Genomic DNA, 20079 nt, shown 5'->3' with positions numbered 1-20079 from the left:
TCAATATGTCAATTGTCTGAGAAAGATTTTTCAGGATGCCAGTCTGAAACTGTAGGGCAGCATGGTGGCTTAGTGGTTAGCACTGGTACTTTGCAGCGCTGGGCTCCTGGGTACAAATCCCACCAAGGACAACATCTGCAAGGAGTTTGCATGCTGTATAAGCAAAGCATAATAATAATAGCGTGCACTGTATTTTAAAAGAAAATGAGAGAAAGAGTTAACTTGTTCTTTTTTTCCAGAAAATGCATTGGGATTATGAATTGAGAATTAAAGGAGCACGTCTCAGGAAATCCCAAATAATAAGAGGTAGACAAAATTGTATATTTTTGCAATTGTTTTCTCTAGATACTAGTTTTTCTCAACAATCCAAAGACATTTGTAAGCTAACTTGTTCTTATAAATGTGGCGTTTATCTGGGGAAAACTCTAAAAAGATGTCTTTTGAGTGAATATATTTTTTTTGGGGCAACAATGCAGACCTGTATGGATAACTGATGATAATAGTAATGTATGTGTCCTGATAAATGTTTTACATACTTAAATGTGTATAATAGGCACAATATCATGCAAAGAAAAATCTGTTACTGATTCTTTCATTGCCCCAGTACACTCCTTAATAAGTCATAGTCTCCATTTTTTATTTAGCTTGTCTCCCATCTGTCTTCAATTCAGTGAGTTCTGGTGTCAGGACAATCATCCGCTGATTAACGGTACTTGGAAGGTTCTATAAGTGCTTGAAAAGCAAATAAATTACTGCAGTTGACTTTGGCTTTTGGCATATTAGTAAGAGTTGTGGATGTGTACATTTGGCCCGACCATAGCTCTTCCAATAAAATTATACATTCATTTTAATGGATTCTCTTGTATCTTGTGGCTCATGTCATTTTATCAGCCCTGGACCATTTTTTAAAGCATGCTTTCTGCATCTTTAACTCAACCATCACTAATATTTTAAGTATGGTAGTATACCACAGTAGTCTTTGTCTCGAAGAGAAAGTTGGACTAACCAGTTTAAGGCAAGTCAGTGACCAAACTGTAAAAATAACTGGCGAAAAGGGGCTACCTCATGATGATGACCCCTGTGTATAGGTTCTATTAGAGCCTGTAGACATGATAAGAGGGGTTCTTGATTGGGACAGTCTTCTATGTTTCAGAACAAAAAGTCGTTTGGCAAGAGCAGTTTCTTCTCAGGCAGACTCAACAAGCAATGGTTGGCGATGTTGAACTTGCAGGAAATATCTGCATCAATACTGGTAGAGATACTTACTAATTAATAGACTAAGAGATGACTGGCAATATTAGCAGTCTTCTTCTCAAAATGGACTATTTTTTGTATTTAAATGGAATCTGTCAACAGGTTTTTGCTATGTAATCTGAGAAGCATGATGTCAGGGCAGAGACCTGATTCCAGAAATATGTCACTTAGGCTACTTTCACACTAGCGTTAACTGCAATCCGTCACAATGCGTCGTTTTGCAGAAAAAACGCATACTGCTAAAGTGCTTGCAGGATGCGTTTTTTCCCCATAGACTTGTATTGACGACGCATTGCGACGGGGAGATTCCGACGCTAGTGTGAAAGTAGCCTTACTGTACTGGGCTGCTTGCTGCTTGCTGCAGTTTCAATAAAAACTGTGTTTTATCATTAGGAGATTACCTGGTGACATATTGCCTTTTAAAAAAGTAAATTTTACTGGTGGGCCCACTGGGTTATTATACTAAAACACAAAAATATTATGCCATTTAATAGTTACTGAAAAAGGAAACAGAGGACTCATGGTTTTGTATCAGTAATTATGAGGAAAGCACTTTGTCCTCCCTCCTGCCCTCCTGATAGAGCAGTGGTCACATGTGTGCACTGCTCCTACATTTATTTATACTAAAGCATAGCTATACCTAAGCTGTAATGGTGCAACCAGTTTCAGACTGGGTTGGCAAAATTCCCACCAGTAATATTTGGTCTTGGAGTCCACAGTTCAGTTACATGCAAAAATATCCTGACCCTAGTACACATACTTACTTTTTCTTCTATGTAATACTAGCTGTTTCCAGCCAGCTAACACTCGGCACGCTCATTGCTATCTAATTAACGCTGCTGGTGATTAAACTAAAGTAAATAATGACAACATTTAATAGCGCTTACGCAGGTGGTAAATTAACTTAAAATGAAGTTAATAACAATAATAATCATTAAAAATCTGAATAATACTAATACATTTTATTCACAGTGTAAAATAAAAAACAAACTGGATTCAGTAAGATGTGCGTTTTTTATTCATTCCAGCATCTAAACAAATTTCATAACGAAACATAAATTAAGTTAAAATTTCTCTGTAAACACAATTAAATGTATAGTCATTTTCGTCATTTTCAAAGATCTATCCTTGATTTCTACCAGGTACAATTTAATGTGTGGGGATGGGATTGTGTGTGGTAATGTGGTGGGGGGCGGGATTATGTGTGGTGATGTGGTGGGGGGTGGGATTGTGTGGTAATGTGGTAGGGGGGCGAGATTATGCGTGGTAATGTGGTAAGGGGGCGAGATTATGCGTGGAAATATGGTGGGGACGGGATTGTGTGTGGTAATGTGGTGGGGGGTGGGATTATGTGTGGTGATGTGGTGGGGGGGCGGGATTGTGTGGTAATGTGGTAGGGGGCGAGATTATACATGGTAATGTGGTGGGGACCGGATTATGTGTGGTAATGTGGTGGGGGCGGGATTATGTGTGGTGATGTGGTGGGGGGGCGGGATTGTGTGGTAATGTGGTAGGGGGGCGAGATTATGCGTGGTAATGTGGTGGGGACGGGATTATGTGTGGTAATGTGGTGGGGGCGGGATTATGTGCGGTGGTGGGGGGGCGGGATTGTGTGGTAATGTGGTAGGATGGCGAGATTATGCGTGGTAATGTGGTGGGGACGGGATTATGTGTGGTAATGTGGTGGGGGGTGGGATTATGTGTGGTAATGTGGTGGGGGCAGGATTATGTGTGGTAATGTGGTGGGGGCAGGATTATGTGTGGTAATATGGTGGGGGCAGGATTATATGTGGTAATGTGGTGGGAGGCGGGATTATGTGTGGTGATGTGGTGGGGCATGATAATGTGTGGTAATGTGATGGGAGATTATGTGTGGTAATGTGGTGGGGGGTGGGATTATGTGTGGTGATGTGGTGGGTTGGGATTATGTGTGGTAATATGGTGGGGGGTGGGATTATCTGTGGTAATGTGGTGGGGGGCAGGATTATGTGTGGTAATGTGGTGGGGGGCGGGATTTTATGATAATGTGGTGGTGGGGGTGCAGGATTATCTGTGACGTGGTGGGGGCGGTATTGTGTGTGGTGATGTGGTGGGGGGTGGGATTATGTGTGGTAATGTGGTGGGGGGCGGGATTATGTGTGGTAATGGGGTGGGGGGCGGGATTATGTGTGGTAATGGGCTGGGGGGTGGGATTGTGTGTGATGATGGGGTGGGGGGCAGGATTGTGTGTGGTAATGGGGTGGGGGGCGGGATTGTGTGTGGTGATGTGGTGGGGGGCGGGATTGTGTGTGGTAATGGGGTGGAGGGTGGGATTGTGTGTGGTAATGGGGTGGGGGGTAGGATTATGTGTGGTGATGGGGTGGGGTGCAGGATTATGTGTGGTGATGGGGTGGGGGGCAGGATTGTGTGTGGTAATGGGATGGGGGGCGGGATTATGTGGGGTAATGGGGTGGGGGCGGGATTATGTGTGGTGATGGGGTGGGGAGTGGGATTATGTGTGGTGATGGGGTGGGGGGCGGGATTGTGTGGTAAATGGGGTGGGGGGCGGGATTGTGTGTGGTTAAGGGGGGGCCGGGATTATGTGTGGTAATGGGGTGGGGGGTGGGATTGTGTGTGGTGATGGGGGGGCCGGGATTATGTGTGGTAATGGGGTGGGGGTGGGATTGTGTGTGGTGATGGGGTGGGGGGCAGGATTGGATGTGGTAATGTGGTGGGGGGCGGGATTGTGTGTGGTGATGTGGTGGGGCGGGATTGTGTGTGGTAATGGGGTGGGGGCGGGATTATGTGTGGTGATGGGGTGGGGTGCGGGATTATGTGTGGTGATGGGGTGGGGGGCAGGATTGTGTGTGGTAATGGGATGGGGGGCGGGATTGTGTGTGGTAATGGGGTGGGGGCGGGATTATGTGTGGTGATGGGGTGGGGGGCGGGATTATGTGTGGTGATGGGGTGGGGGGCTGGATTGTTTGTGGTGATGGGTTAGGGGGTGGCATTGTGTGTGGTAATGGGGTGGTGGGCGGGATTGTGTGTGGTAAATGGGGTGGGGGGTGGGATTACGTGTGGTAATGGGGTGGGGGGCAGGATTATGTGTCGTGATGTGGTGGGGGGCGGGATTATGTGTGGTGATGTGGTGGGTGTGGGATTGTGTGTGTTGATGTGGTGGAAGGCAGAGCTTCTGTGCAGGGGGCGGGATTAGAGAGTAATCACGATGCCTCTTATAGATTATCTTGGCTGGCTTGTTTAATGATTGATTAGATCATACCTTTTTCTGAAAATTGTGAATCAAATGTAATAGGACTACTCATTAGCACTCCCTCACAAGGGCCTCCCGGAGGATTCTCCTGCTCTCCTGTGGGTCAGTCCGAGCCTGGGTACAACCCAAGCGGTCTTGTAGACCTGGTACATTGTGCTCTAGATTAAAAGCACAAAACATTTTTTTTTGCTACTTCGGTTGTGTTAATAGTTTCCACTGAAAATATTATATTTTAAGACATTCCTTAGAACACACTATGTATATTTAAGTCACCATCAGTCATTTACTAAAAAACCAAGTGAGATCATGGCGTCTAACTATTTTCTACTGACTGTAACAGTGAATTTTTAATGTCTTCGCCTTGTGAGGCATTGCTCTCTTACTGACACTATCTGGATGCATTTTCCACACTGTGCTTATTTAATGCTATTATTACAGTATTCAGTAATGTCTAGATAATAAATCCACATAAATTTAGAAAAAGATTTTACATAGCTAGTGTATTAGTCACATGAAGAGTGCCTGACATACTGCTCAAGTTATAGCTGTGTCTCAACATTCATTGATTGTAAATTGTCATTGGCATTTTCTCTCATTATTTAGGCTATGATTACTTTACTTTAGTTATCAGAATATCATATTGTTTCATTGTTCGAGTGACACTGCTTTTCTCATTGTGTTTATGTGAATAAAATGTGCACTTGAATGCGTAATTTCTGTGATCCACTTAAAGACCTCTCAAAATATGCACCCCATCCTAAAATTCAAGCTTCCAATCTAGAATTCAAAAATAAGGGCTCTATGCATGTTATTAGCTTGATGTAATTACAGGCTGCACATTTTATTCGTGTGAATTTAGGGCAGAATTAAAAGAGGCTTGAATTACTTCAGTACTTTACATACTTCTGGTTACAGAGACAGTGAGACAAAAACACATGGGCCATATAAACTAACAGAAAATACTCTAAAAGATATATTTTTAATGACAAATAATTCAAAATGTACAGTACAATACATGTATCACAACAGATTAATCATTCACAGAGCTGTTCAAATCGGGTCAAAGTTGCACCAAAAAAAATGGTGTCACCCCACAGGCATGAACACAGATAGACATGAACACACATCATCTTGGCCCCTCAGGAAGCCGATGTGAAACGCGTGTTGGGGTGCATGTCACATCTGCAGCTATAAATACAGGTGAGAACTATTAATGACATGACTTGGTCCACCACTATCTGGGAGAGTACCTTGATGGTCACTGACTTTATAATACCTATATTATGTCTTGTTTCCCTTATGTAGTGATAGGAGTCTGCCATTTTGGTTTGACTTTCTTTACAAACATATGCATTGGAACTTTATGTCTATATTGTATTTAATATGAAGGCCATTCACTCTGTGTTCATACCTGTTGGGTGACACCACTTTTTTTGTGCACCTTTGACCCGATTAGAACAGTTCGGTCAATGCCTAATCTGTTGTGATACATGTATTATACTGTACATTTTGAATAATGGGCTCTAAAAGTGAACCTGGAAATTATAGGCCAGTAAGTCTAACCTCTATTGTTGGTAAAATATTTGAGGGGTTTCTGAGGGATGTTATTCTGGATTATCTCAATGAGAATAACTGTTTAACTCCATATCAGCATGGGTTTATGAGAAATCGCTCCTGTCAAACCAATCTAATCAGTTTTTATGAAGAGGTAAGCTATAGGCTGGACCACGGTGAGTCACTGGACGTGGTATATCTCGATTTTTCCAAAGCGTTTGATACCGTGCCGCACAAGAGGTTGGTACACAAAATGAGAATGCTTGGTCTGGGGGAAAATGTGTGTAAATGGGTTAGTAACTGGCTTAGTGATAGAAAGCAGAGGGTGGTTATAAATGGTATAGTCTCTAACTGGGTCGCTGTGACCAGTGGGGTACCGCAGGGGTCAGTATTGGGACCTGTTCTCTTCAACATATTCATTAATGATCTCGTAGAAGGTTTACACAGTAAAATATCGATATTTGCAGATGATACAAAACTATGTAAAGCAGTTAATACAAGAGAAGATAGTATTCTGCTACAGATGGATCTGGATAAGTTGGAAACTTGGGCTGAAAGGTGGCAGATGAGGTTTAACAATGATAAATGTAAGGTTATACACATGGGAAGAGGGAATCAATATCACCATTACACACTGAACGGGAAACCACTGGGTAAATCTGACAGGGAGAAGGACTTGGGGATCCTAGTTAATGATAAACTTACCTGGAGCAGCCAGTGCCAGGCAGCAGCTGCCAAGGCAAACAGGATCATGGGGTGCATTAAAAGAGGTCTGGATACACATGATGAGAGCATTATACTGCCTCTGTACAAATCCCTAGTTAGACCGCACATGGAGTACTGTGTCCAGTTTTGGGCACCGGTGCTCAGGAAGGATATAATGGAACTAGAGAGAGTACAAAGGAGGGCAACAAAATTAATAAAGGGGATGGGAGAACTACAATACCCAGATAGATTAGCGAAATTAGGATTATTTAGTCTAGAAAAAAGACGACTGAGGGGCGATCTAATAACCATGTATAAGTATATAAGGGGACAATACAAATATCTCGCTGAGGATCTGTTTATACCAAGGAAGGTGACGGGCACAAGGGGGCATTCTTTGCGTCTGGAGGAGAGAAGGTTTTTCCACCAACACAGAAGAGGATTCTTTACTGTTAGGGCAGTGAGAATCTGGAATTGCTTGCCTGAGGAGGTGGTGATGGCGAACTCAGTCGAGGGGTTCAAGAGAGGCCTGGATGTCTTCCTGGAGCAGAACAATATTGTATCATACAATTATTAGGTTCTGTAGAAGGACGTAGATCTGGGTATTTATTATGATGGAATATAGGCTGAACTGGATGGACAAATGTCTTTTTTCGGCCTTACTAACTATGTTACTATGTTACTAATAAATTGTCATTAAAATTATACCTTTTAGAATATTTTCTGGTTGTTTATATGCTCCATGTGTTTTTGTTTCAATGTCATTTGGGAGCTCCATAGGGTTATAACCTCTTTCAGTGCTTATAGATTAGGGACTGTTCTGTATTTTATTGTTTCTGTATCTGAGATTTTGTATTATGGCTACAGAGACAGGTAAAACTTACAGGGGTTCTCTGGGCAAATTATATTGATGACCTACCCTTAGGTCAATATCAGATAGGAGGGGGAACCATAACTAACACCCCCATCAAACATCTGTTAATAGCTTCACTGGTAGCCAGATGTAAACAATGAATACAGTTGTGAGTGACATCTACTGCGTACTATTTACCTGTTGGTTCCCACACTGCCTTTTGTTTGGTGATCATTGTCATCTTTTGCAATCCCATTAATATACGTATGATGTGTTTTTACTGGCTATTTAATAAAGATTTTGATATTTTTATTTGGTTCTTGTAGTGCTGCTTCTTTAGGTTCTTATACTACATACATACAACATACTACATACATACTACATGCATACTACATGCATACTACATACATACTACATACATACTACATACAATACATTAATACATTACATGCAATACATACATACAGACATACAGTACATATAACATAGAGTACATACTCAACATCACTTGTCATTTTGATCCCCGAAGCCAGTGTCATCTGTAAAAAAGATTAAAATAACAAACAACCAATATACTCCCTGATCCGCAGATATCCACGAGTGTCCCATGACGATCTCATGTGGAGAACAGCAGCATCAACTGATGCGACCACTCTCTAGGGGCTCTAGGAATACAATGACGGGAGGAAGGTATCCTTCCGCACTGTATTCCTCTGCCGCTGTAAAAAAAATAGTCCCTAATCTCACTTTTGGCATTGCTGTGTGAGAAATTTTCCCACGCAGCAATTGCCATAAAGTGAGACTCTGAACTATAGTAACCTCTCAGTGATGCACTGCAGGAGCCATTGTCTCCTGTCAGTGTGTCACTGAAGTTCCTATAGAGCAGTGGCATCACCCGATGTCACTGTTCTATAGTAGAGATCATCATTGGACACTCGTTATTAATTGGACTACGGTGGACAGGTAGTATATGGTTTATTATTTTACATTTTTTGCAGTTGCTGAAGTATGGTAAGTATGGTTAAATGAAGAATATTAAAATACTTTTTCCTAATGTGTGTGTGTGTTTTATTAACCATTTACTAGTATTGGATTAATAATGGACAGGCGTCTTATTGACGCTTCTCCATTTTTAACCCGACTTAATGTCACCTTACAATAGCAAGGTGACATTAACCCCTTATTACCCCATATCCCACCGCTACACGGGAGATGGATGAGAGGGGCTAAGTGCCGGAATTGGCTTTTTGATGCGTTTTTGATGCAGTTTTTGAAGCTGTTTTTGATGCAGTTTTTGTTGAAATTTTTAATGCAGGTTTTGATGCAGTTTTTGGTGCGGTTTTTGATGCAGTTTTTGGTGCAGTTTTGATGCAGTTTTTGGTGCAGTTATGATGCAGTTTTTGGTGTGGTTTTTGCGTGGTTTTGATGCAGTTTTTGGAAATAAATAAATAAACGGAAAATGTGCATGATTTGAATGGAAACATGCATGAAAAAATGGATTCAGTGGCCGGATTCATCATTTCACATCTCAGTTTCATACGTTTTTCACCGGATACGTCGGTGTGCATTTTTTCGCCGGACAGAAAAACCATTCCTCTGTACAGTCATGGCCAAAATTATTGACACCCCTGCAATTCTGTCAGATAATACTCATTTTCTTCCTGAAAATGATTACAAACACAAATTCTTTGTTATTATTATCTTCATTTAATTTGTCTTAAATGAAAAAAACACAAAAGAGAATTGCAGGGTGTACTTTTGGCCATGACTGTATGTGTTTTTCGTCCGGCGGAAACAGCTTTTTTGACAGATCCGGCAAAAAATGGATGAAACGTGTGGCCATCAGGCGCAATCAGGCGCTAATACAACTCTATGAGAAAAAAACATCCGGCGGAAAAATACAGATGCTGCAAATGTGCTCGCAGGATGCGTTTTTTACCCATAGACTTGTATTAGCGATGGATTGCAACGAAAAAACATCCAAGCGAACATTTTTTTTGTCTGTCGCAACGAAAAAACATCCAAGCGAACATTTTTTTGTCTGTCGCTTCCGCAATTTTCTACAGTGCATGCGAAGCCGAAACCCCGCCTCTCCTCCCCGGACTTCAGAATGGGCAGCGGATGCGTTGAAAAACTGCATCCGCTGCCCACGTCATGCACAAATTTCACAACGTGCGTCGGTACGTCGACCCGACGCATAGCAATGGACCCGTACCGACGCAAGTGTGAAAGAGGCCTTAATGAGCCGACGGCCAGAGGGGGAAAGCCGACGGCCAGGGGCCAATATTTGTAGCCTGCTTTGAATATCAGCCCTCAGCTGTCTGCATAGCCTTTACTGGCTATCTGTAAGATGCGCCAATTCCGGCACTTAGCCCCTCTCTTCCCACTCTCGTGTAGCGGTGGGATATGGGGTAATAAGGGGTTAATGTCACCTTGCTATTGTAAGGTGACATTAAGTCGGGTTAATAATGAAGAAGCGTCAATAAGACGCCTGTCCATTATTAATCCAATGCTAGTAAATGGTTAATAAAACACACACACATTAGGAAAAAAGAATTTTAATATTCTTCATTTAACCATACTTACCATACTTCAGCGCCTGAAAAAAACGTAAAATAATAAACCATATACTACCTGTAGTCCAATTAATAACGAGTGTCCCAGGACGATCACCCCTATAGAACAGTGACATCGGGTGATGTCACTGCTCTATAGGACCTTCAGTGACACACTGACAGGAGACAATGGCTCCTGCAGTGCATCACTGAGAGGTTACTATAGTTCAGAGTCTCACTTTATGGCAATTGCTGCGTGGGAAAATTTCTCACACAGCAATGCCAAAAGTGAGACTAGAGACTATTTTTTTTACAGCGGCGGAGGAATACAGTGCGGAAGGATACCTTCCTCCCGTCATTGTATTCCTAGAGCCCCTAGAGAGTGGTCGCATCAGTTGATGCTGCTGTTCTCCACATGAGATCGTCATGGGACACTCGTGGATATCTGCGGATCAGGGAGTATATTGGTTGTTTGTTATTTTAATCTTTTTTACAGATGACACTGGCTTCGGGGATCAAAATGACAAGTGATGGTGAGTATGTACTCTATGTTATATCTACTGTATGTATGTATTGTTTGTAATATATGAATGTATTGTATGTAGTATGTATGTAGTATGTATGTAGTATGTATGTATGTAGTATGTATGTAGTATGTATGTCTGTAGTTTGTATGTAGTATTATGTATGTAGTATGCATGTATGTATTATGTATGTAGTATGTATGTATGTAGTATGCATGCAGTATGTATGTAGTATGTATGTATTATGTATGTAGTATGTATGTATGTATGTTGTATGTAGTATGTATGCAGTATGTATGTAGTATGTTGTATGTATGTACAGTTAGGTCCATATATATTTGGACAGAGACAATATTTTTCTAATTTCGGTTATAGACATTACCACAGTGAATTTTTAGCAAAACAATTCAGATGTAGTTGAAGTTCAGACTTTCAGCTTTTATTTGAGGGTTTCCACATTAAAATTGGATGAAGGGTTTAGGAGTTTCAACTCCTTAACATTTGCCACCCTGTTTTTAAAGGGACCAAAAGTAATTGGACAATTCACTCCAAGGCTATTTCATGGATAGGTGTGGGCTATCCCTTCGTTATGTCATTCTCAATAAAGCAGATAAAAGGCCTGGAGTTGATTTGAGGTGTGGTGCTTGCATTTGGAAGGTTTTGCTGGTAAGTAAACATAAAACACTCAGTTTGAAAAAATGTTTGCAGTAATCCGCAAGTGCTAGTAAAAGATGTAAATAACAGGGTATTTGGTTGATACGTTTTTTGCAAAAAATGTATACTAAGCTGCTCTACCAATCTTCACGGTATACCCATATCAGAGCAGACCTAACTAATGTATGCAATCCCTATCTGATGTATTTAAAAACCTGATCATCTGTACATTACCTGTGTGAACAGGGTTCAGAGAGGAAAAATCCATGTGTGCATACAGGGTAGAACAGCTTTTGTGCAGCTAGCCCAAGAGGAGTGGTGGAACTCCCCAGTCTTGTAGACACAAGAGAACAATTATGGAAACAGGAACACATGGGCTACCTGCACAGAGAACAAGTCTGTAAGAACATGTTCACAACCCACCAAGAAACCTGAAGACACAAAAGAGAATGGTAAAACCAAAAACACTCAGTTTGAAAAAATGTTTGCAGTAATCCGCAAGTGCTAGTAAAAGATGTAAATAACAGGGTATTTGGTTGATACGTTTTTTGCAAAAAATGTATACTAAGCTGCTCTACCAATCTTCACGGTATACCCATATCAGAGCAGTCCTAACTAATGTATGCAATCCCTATCTGATGTATTTAAAAACCTGATCATCTGTACATTACCTGTGTGAACAGGGTTCAGAGAGGAAAAATCCATGTGTGCATACAGGGTAGAACAGCTTTTGTGCAGCTAGCCCAAGAGGAGTGGTGGAACTCCCCAGTCTTGTAGACACAAGAGAACAATTATGGAAACAGGAACACATGGGCTACCTGCACAGAGAACAAGTCTGTAAGAACATGTTCACACACCACCAAGAAACCTGAAGACACAAAAGAGAATGGTAAAACCAAAAACACTCAGTTTGAAAAAATGTTTGCAGTAATCCGCAAGTGCTAGTAAAAGATGTAAATAACAGGGTATTTGGTTGATACGTTTTTTGCAAAAAATGTATACTAAGCTGCTCTACCAATCTTCACGGTATACCCATATCAGAGCAGTCCTAACTAATGTATGCAATCCCTATCTGATGTATTTAAAAACCTGATCATCTGTACATTACCTGTGTGAACAGGGTTCAGAGAGGAAAAATCCATGTGTGCATACAGGGTAGAACAGCTTTTGTGCAGCTAGCCCAAGAGGAGTGGTGGAACTCCCCAGTCTTGTAGACACAAGAGAACAATTATGGAAACAGGAACACATGGGCTACCTGCACAGAGAACAAGTCTGTAAGAACATGTTCACACACCACCAAGAAACCTGAAGACACAAAAGAGAATGGTAAAACCAAAAACACTCAGTTTGAAAAAATGTTTGCAGTAATCCGCAAGTGCTAGTAAAAGATGTAAATAACAGGGTATTTGGTTGATACGTTTTTTGCAAAAAATGTATACTAAGCTGCTCTACCAATCTTCACGGTATACCCATATCAGAGCAGTCCTAACTAATGTATGCAATCCCTATCTGATGTATTTAAAAACCTGATCATCTGTACATTACCTGTGTGAACAGGGTTCAGAGAGGAAAAATCCATGTGTGCATACAGGGTAGAACAGCTTTTGTGCAGCTAGCCCAAGAGGAGTGGTGGAACTCCCCAGTCTTGTAGACACAAGAGAACAATTATGGAAACAGGAACACATGGGCTACCTGCACAGAGAACAAGTCTGCAAGAACATGTTCACACACCACCAAGAAACCTGAAGACACAAAAGAGAATGGTAAAACCAAAAACACTCAGTTTGAAAAAATGTTTGCAGTAATCCGCAAGTGCTAGTAAAAGATGTAAATAACAGGGTATTTGGTTGATACGTTTTTTGCAAAAAATGTATACTAAGCTGCTCTACCAATCTTCACGGTATACCCATATCAGAGCAGTCCTAACTAATGTATGCAATCCCTATCTGATGTATTTAAAAACCTGATCATCTGTACATTACCTGTGTGAACAGGGTTCAGAGAGGAAAAATCCATGTGTGCATACAGGGTAGAACAGCTTTTGTGCAGCTAGCCCAAGAGGAGTGGTGGAACTCCCCAGTCTTGTAGACACAAGAGAACAATTATGGAAACAGGAACACATGGGCTACCTGCACAGAGAACAAGTCTGTAAGAACATGTTCACACACCACCAAGAAACCTGAAGACACAAAAGAGAATGGTAAAACCAAAAACACTCAGTTTGAAAAAATGTTTGCAGTAATCCGCAAGTGCTAGTAAAAGATGTAAATAACAGGGTATTTGGTTGATACGTTTTTTGCAAAAAATGTATACTAAGCTGCTCTACCAATCTTCACGGTATACCCATATCAGAGCAGTCCTAACTAATGTATGCAATCCCTATCTGATGTATTTAAAAACCTGATCATCTGTACATTACCTGTGTGAACAGGGTTCAGAGAGGAAAAATCCATGTGTGCATACAGGGTAGAACAGCTTTTGTGCAGCTAGCCCAAGAGGAGTGGTGGAACTCCCCAGTCTTGTAGACACAAGAGAACAATTATGGAAACAGGAACACATGGGCTACCTGCACAGAGAACAAGTCTGTAAGAACATGTTCACACACCACCAAGAAACCCGAAGACACAAAAGAGAATAGTAAAACCAAAAACACTCAGTTTGAAAAAATGTTTGCAGTAATCCGCAAGTGCTAGTAAAAGATGTAAATAACAGGGTATTTGGTTGATACGTTTTTTGCAAAAAATGTATACTAAGCTGCTCTACCATTCTTCACGGTATACCCATATCAGAGCAGTCCTAACTAATGTATGCAATCCCTATCTGATGTATTTAAAAACCTGATCATCTGTACATTACCTGTGTGAACAGGGTTCAGAGAGGAAAAATCCATGTGTGCATACAGGGTAGAACAGCTTTTGTGCAGCTAGCCCAAGAGGAGTGGTGGAACTCCCCAGTCTTGTAGACACAAGAGAACAATTATGGAAACAGGAACACATGGGCTACTTGCACAGAGAACAAGTCTGCAAGAACATGTTCACACACCACCAAGAAACCTGAAGACACAAAAGAGAATGGTAAAACCAAAAACACTCAGTTTGAAAAAATGTTTGCAGTAATCCGCAAGTGCTAGTAAAAGATGTAAATAACAGGGTATTTGGTTGATACGTTTTTTGCAAAAAATGTATACTAAGCTGCTCTACCAATCTTCACGGTATACCCATATCAGAGCAGTCCTAACTAATGTATGCAATCCCTATCTGATGTATTTAAAAACCTGATCATCTGTACATTACCTGTGTGAACAGGGTTCAGAGAGGAAAAATCCATGTGTGCATACAGGGTAGAACAGCTTTTGTGCAGCTAGCCCAAGAGGAGTGTTGGAACTCCCCAGTCTTGTAGACACAAGAGAACAATTATGGAAACAGGAACACATGGGCTACCTGCACAGAGAACAAGTCTGTAAGAACATGTTCACACACCACCAAGAAACCTGAAGACACAAAAGAGAATGGTAAAACCAAAAACACTCAGTTTGAAAAAATGTTTGCAGTAATCCGCAAGTGCTAGTAAAAGATGTAAATAACAGGGTATTTGGTTGATACGTTTTTTGCAAAAAATGTATACTAAGCTGCTCTACCAATCTTCACGGTATACCCATATCAGAGCAGTCCTAACTAATGTATGCAATCCCTATCTGATGTATTTAAAAACCTGATCATCTGTACATTACCTGTGTGAACAGGGTTCAGAGAGGAAAAATCCATGTGTGCATACAGGGTAGAACAGCTTTTGTGCAGCTAGCCCAAGAGGAGTGGTGGAACTCCCCAGTCTTGTAGACACAAGAGAACAATTATGGAAACAGGAACACATGGGCTACCTGCACAGAGAACAAGTCTGTAAGAACATGTTCACACACCACCAAGAAACCTGAAGACACAAAAGAGAATGGTAAAACCAAAAACACTCAGTTTGAAAAAATGTTTGCAGTAATCCGCAAGTGCTAGTAAAAGATGTAAATAACAGGGTATTTGGTTGATACGTTTTTTGCAAAAAATGTATACTAAGCTGCTCTACCAATCTTCACGGTATACCCATATCAGAGCAGTCCTAACTAATGTATGCAATCCCTATCTGATGTATTTAAAAACCTGATCATCTGTACATTACCTGTGTGAACAGGGTTCAGAGAGGAAAAATCCATGTGTGCATACAGGGTAGAACAGCTTTTGTGCAGCTAGCCCAAGAGGAGTGTTGGAACTCCCCAGTCTTGTAGACACAAGAGAACAATTATGGAAACAGGAACACATGGGCTACCTGCACAGAGAACAGGTCTGTAAGAACATGTTCACACACCACCAAGAAACCTGAAGACACAAAAGAGAATGGTAAAACCAAAAACACTCAGTTTGAAAAAATGTTTGCAGTAATCCGCAAGTGCTAGTAAAAGATGTAAATAACAGGGTATTTGGTTGATACGTTTTTTGCAAAAAATGTATACTAAGCTGCTCTACCAATCTTCACGGTATACCCATATCAGAGCAGTCCTAACTAATGTATGCAATCCCTATCTGATGTATTTAAAAACCTGATCATCTGTACATTACCTGTGTGAACAGGGTTCAGAAAGGAAAAATCCATGTGTGCATACAGGGTAGAACAGCTTTTGTGCAGCTAGCCCAAGAGGAGTGGTGGAACTCCCCAGTCTTGTAGACACAAGAGAACAATTATGGAAACAGGAACACATGGGCTACCTGCACAGAGAACAAATCTGTAAGAACATGTTCACACACCACCAAGAAACCTAAAGACATAAAAGAGAATGGTAAAACCAAAAACACTCAGTTTGAAAAAATGTTTGCAGTAATCCGCAAGTGCTAGTAAAAGATGTAAATAACAGGGTATTTGGTTGATACGTTTTTTGCAAAAAATGTATACTAAGCTGCTCTACCAATCTTCACGGTATACCCATATCAGAGCAGTCCTAACTAATGTATGCAATCCCTATCTGATGTATTTAAAAACCTGATCATCTGTACATTACCTGTGTGAACAGGGTTCAGAGAGGAAAAATCCATGTGTGCATACAGGGTAGAACAGCTTTTGTGCAGCTAGCCCAAGAGGAGTGGTGGAACTCCCCAGTCTTGTAGACACAAGAGAACAATTATGGAAACAGGAACACATGGGCTACCTGCACAGAGAACAAGTCTGTAAGAACATGTTCACACACCACCAAGAAACCTGAAGACACAAAAGAGAATGGTAAAACCAAAAACACTCAGTTTGAAAAAATGTTTGCAGTAATCCGCAAGTGCTAGTAAAAGATGTAAATAACAGGGTATTTGGTTGATACGTTTTTTGCAAAAAATATATACTAAGCTGCTCTACCAATCTTCACGGTATACCCATATCAGAGCAGTCCTAACTAATGTATGCAATCCCTATCTGATGTATTTAAAAACCTGATCATCTGTACATTACCTGTGTGAACAGGGTTCAGAGAGGAAAAATCCATGTGTGCATACAGGGTAGAACAGCTTTTGTGCAGCTAGCCCAAGAGGAGTGGTGGAACTCCCCAGTCTTGTAGACACAAGAGAACAATTATGGAAACAGGAACACATGGGCTACCTGCACAGAGAACAAGTCTGTAAGAACATGTTCACACACCACCAAGAAACCTGAAGACACAAAAGAGAATGGTAAAACCAAAAACACTCAGTTTGAAAAAATGTTTGCAGTAATCCGCAAGTGCTAGTAAAAGATGTAAATAACAGGGTATTTGGTTGATACGTTTTTTGCAAAAAATGTATACTAAGCTGCTCTACCAATCTTCACGGTATACCCATATCAGAGCAGTCCTAACTAATGTATGCAATCCCTATCTGATGTATTTAAAAACCTGATCATCTGTACATTACCTGTGTGAACAGGGTTCAGAGAGGAAAAATCCATGTGTGCATACAGGGTAGAACAGCTTTTGTGCAGCTAGCCCAAGAGGAGTGGTGGAACTCCCCAGTCTTGTAGACACAAGAGAACAATTATGGAAACAGGAACACATGGGCTACCTGTACAGAGAACAAGTCTGTAAGAACATGTTCACACACCACCAAGAAACCTGAAGACACAAAAGAGAATGGTAAAACCAAAAACACTCAGTTTGAAAAAATGTTTGCAGTAATCCGCAAGTGCTAGTAAAAGATGTAAATAACAGGGTATTTGGTTGATACGTTTTTTGCAAAAAATGTATACTAAGCTGCTCTACCAATCTTCACGGTATACCCATATCAGAGCAGTCCTAACTAATGTATGCAATCCCTATCTGATGTATTTAAAAACCTGATCATCTGTACATTACCTGTGTGAACAGGGTTCAGAGAGGAAAAATCCATGTGTGCATACAGGGTAGAACAGCTTTTGTGCAGCTAGCCCAAGAGGAGTGGTGGAACTCCCCAGTCTTGTAGACACAAGAGAACAATTATGGAAACAGGAACACATGGGCTACCTGCACAGAGAACAAGTCTGTAAGAACATGTTCACACACCACCAAGAAACCTGAAGACACAAAAGAGAATGGTAAAACCAAAAACACTCAGTTTGAAAAAATGTTTGCAGTAATCCGCAAGTGCTAGTAAAAGATGTAAATAACAGGGTATTTGGTTGATACGTTTTTTGCAAAAAATATATACTAAGCTGCTCTACCAATCTTCACGGTATACCCATATCAGAGCAGTCCTAACTAATGTATGCAATCCCTATCTGATGTATTTAAAAACCTGATCATCTGTACATTACCTGTGTGAACAGGGTTCAGAGAGGAAAAATCCATGTGTGCATACAGGGTAGAACAGCTTTTGTGCAGCTAGCCCAAGAGGAGTGGTGGAACTCCCCAGTCTTGTAGACACAAGAGAACAATTATGGAAACAGGAACACATGGGCTACCTGCACAGAGAACAAGTCTGTAAGAACATGTTCACACACCACCAAGAAACCTGAAGACACAAAAGAGAATGGTAAAACCAAAAACACTCAGTTTGAAAAAATGTTTGCAGTAATCCGCAAGTGCTAGTAAAAGATGTAAATAACAGGGTATTTGGTTGATACGTTTTTTGCAAAAAATGTATACTAAGCTGCTCTACCAATCTTCACGGTATACCCATATCAGAGCAGTCCTAACTAATGTATGCAATCCCTATCTGATGTATTTAAAAACCTGATCATCTGTACATTACCTGTGTGAACAGGGTTCAGAGAGGAAAAATCCATGTGTGCATACAGGGTAGAACAGCTTTTGTGCAGCTAGCCCAAGAGGAGTGGTGGAACTCCCCAGTCTTGTAGACACAAGAGAACAATTATGGAAACAGGAACACATGGGCTACCTGCACAGAGAACAAGTCTGTAAGAACATGTTCACACACCACCAAGAAACCTGAAGACACAAAAGAGAATGGTAAAACCAAAAACACTCAGTTTGAAAAAATGTTTGCAGTAATCCGCAAGTGCTAGTAAAAGATGTAAATAACAGGGTATTTGGTTGATACGTTTTTTGCAAAAAATGTATACTAAGCTGCTCTACCAATCTTCACGGTATACCCATATCAGAGCAGTCCTAACTAATGTATGCAATCCCTATCTGATGTATTTAAAAACCTGATCATCTGTACATTACCTGTGTGAACAGGGTTCAGAGAGGAAAAATCCATGTGTGCATACAGGGTAGAACAGCTTTTGTGCAGCTAGCCCAAGAGGAGTGGTGGAACTCCCCAGTCTTGTAGACACAAGAGAACAATTATGGAAACAGGAACACATGGGCTACCTGCACAGAGAACAAGTCTGTAAGAACATGTTCACAACCCACCAAGAAACCTGAAGACACAAAAGAGAATGGTAAAACCAAAAACACTCAGTTTGAAAAAATGTTTGCAGTAATCCGCAAGTGCTAGTAAAAGATGTAAATAACAGGGTATTTGGTTGATACGTTTTTTGCAAAAAATGTATACTAAGCTGCTCTACCAATCTTCACGGTATACCCATATCAGAGCAGTCCTAACTAATGTATGCAATCCCTATCTGATGTATTTAAAAACCTGATCATCTGTACATTACCTGTGTGAACAGGGTTCAGAGAGGAAAAATCCATGTGTGCATACAGGGTAGAACAGCTTTTGTGCAGCTAGCCCAAGAGGAGTGGTGGAACTCCCCAGTCTTGTAGACACAAGAGAACAATTATGGAAACAGGAACACATGGGCTACCTGCACAGAGAACAAGTCTGTAAGAACATGTTCACACACCACCAAGAAACCTGAAGACACAAAAGAGAATGGTAAAACCAAAAACACTCAGTTTGAAAAAATGTTTGCAGTAATCCGCAAGTGCTAGTAAAAGATGTAAATAACAGGGTATTTGGTTGATACGTTTTTTGCAAAAAATATATACTAAGCTGCTCTACCAATCTTCACGGTATACCCATATCAGAGCAGTCCTAACTAATGTATGCAATCCCTATCTGATGTATTTAAAAACCTGATCATCTGTACATTACCTGTGTGAACAGGGTTCAGAGAGGAAAAATCCATGTGTGCATACAGGGTAGAACAGCTTTTGTGCAGCTAGCCCAAGAGGAGTGGTGGAACTCCCCAGTCTTGTAGACACAAGAGAACAATTATGGAAACAGGAACACATGGGCTACCTGCACAGAGAACAAGTCTGTAAGAACATGTTCACAACCCACCAAG

Source organism: Ranitomeya imitator, chromosome 6 (assembly GCF_032444005.1).
Source record: "Ranitomeya imitator isolate aRanImi1 chromosome 6, aRanImi1.pri, whole genome shotgun sequence".
Classification (NCBI taxonomy): domain Eukaryota; kingdom Metazoa; phylum Chordata; class Amphibia; order Anura; family Dendrobatidae; genus Ranitomeya; species Ranitomeya imitator.
This window is presented reverse-complemented; position numbering follows the sequence as displayed.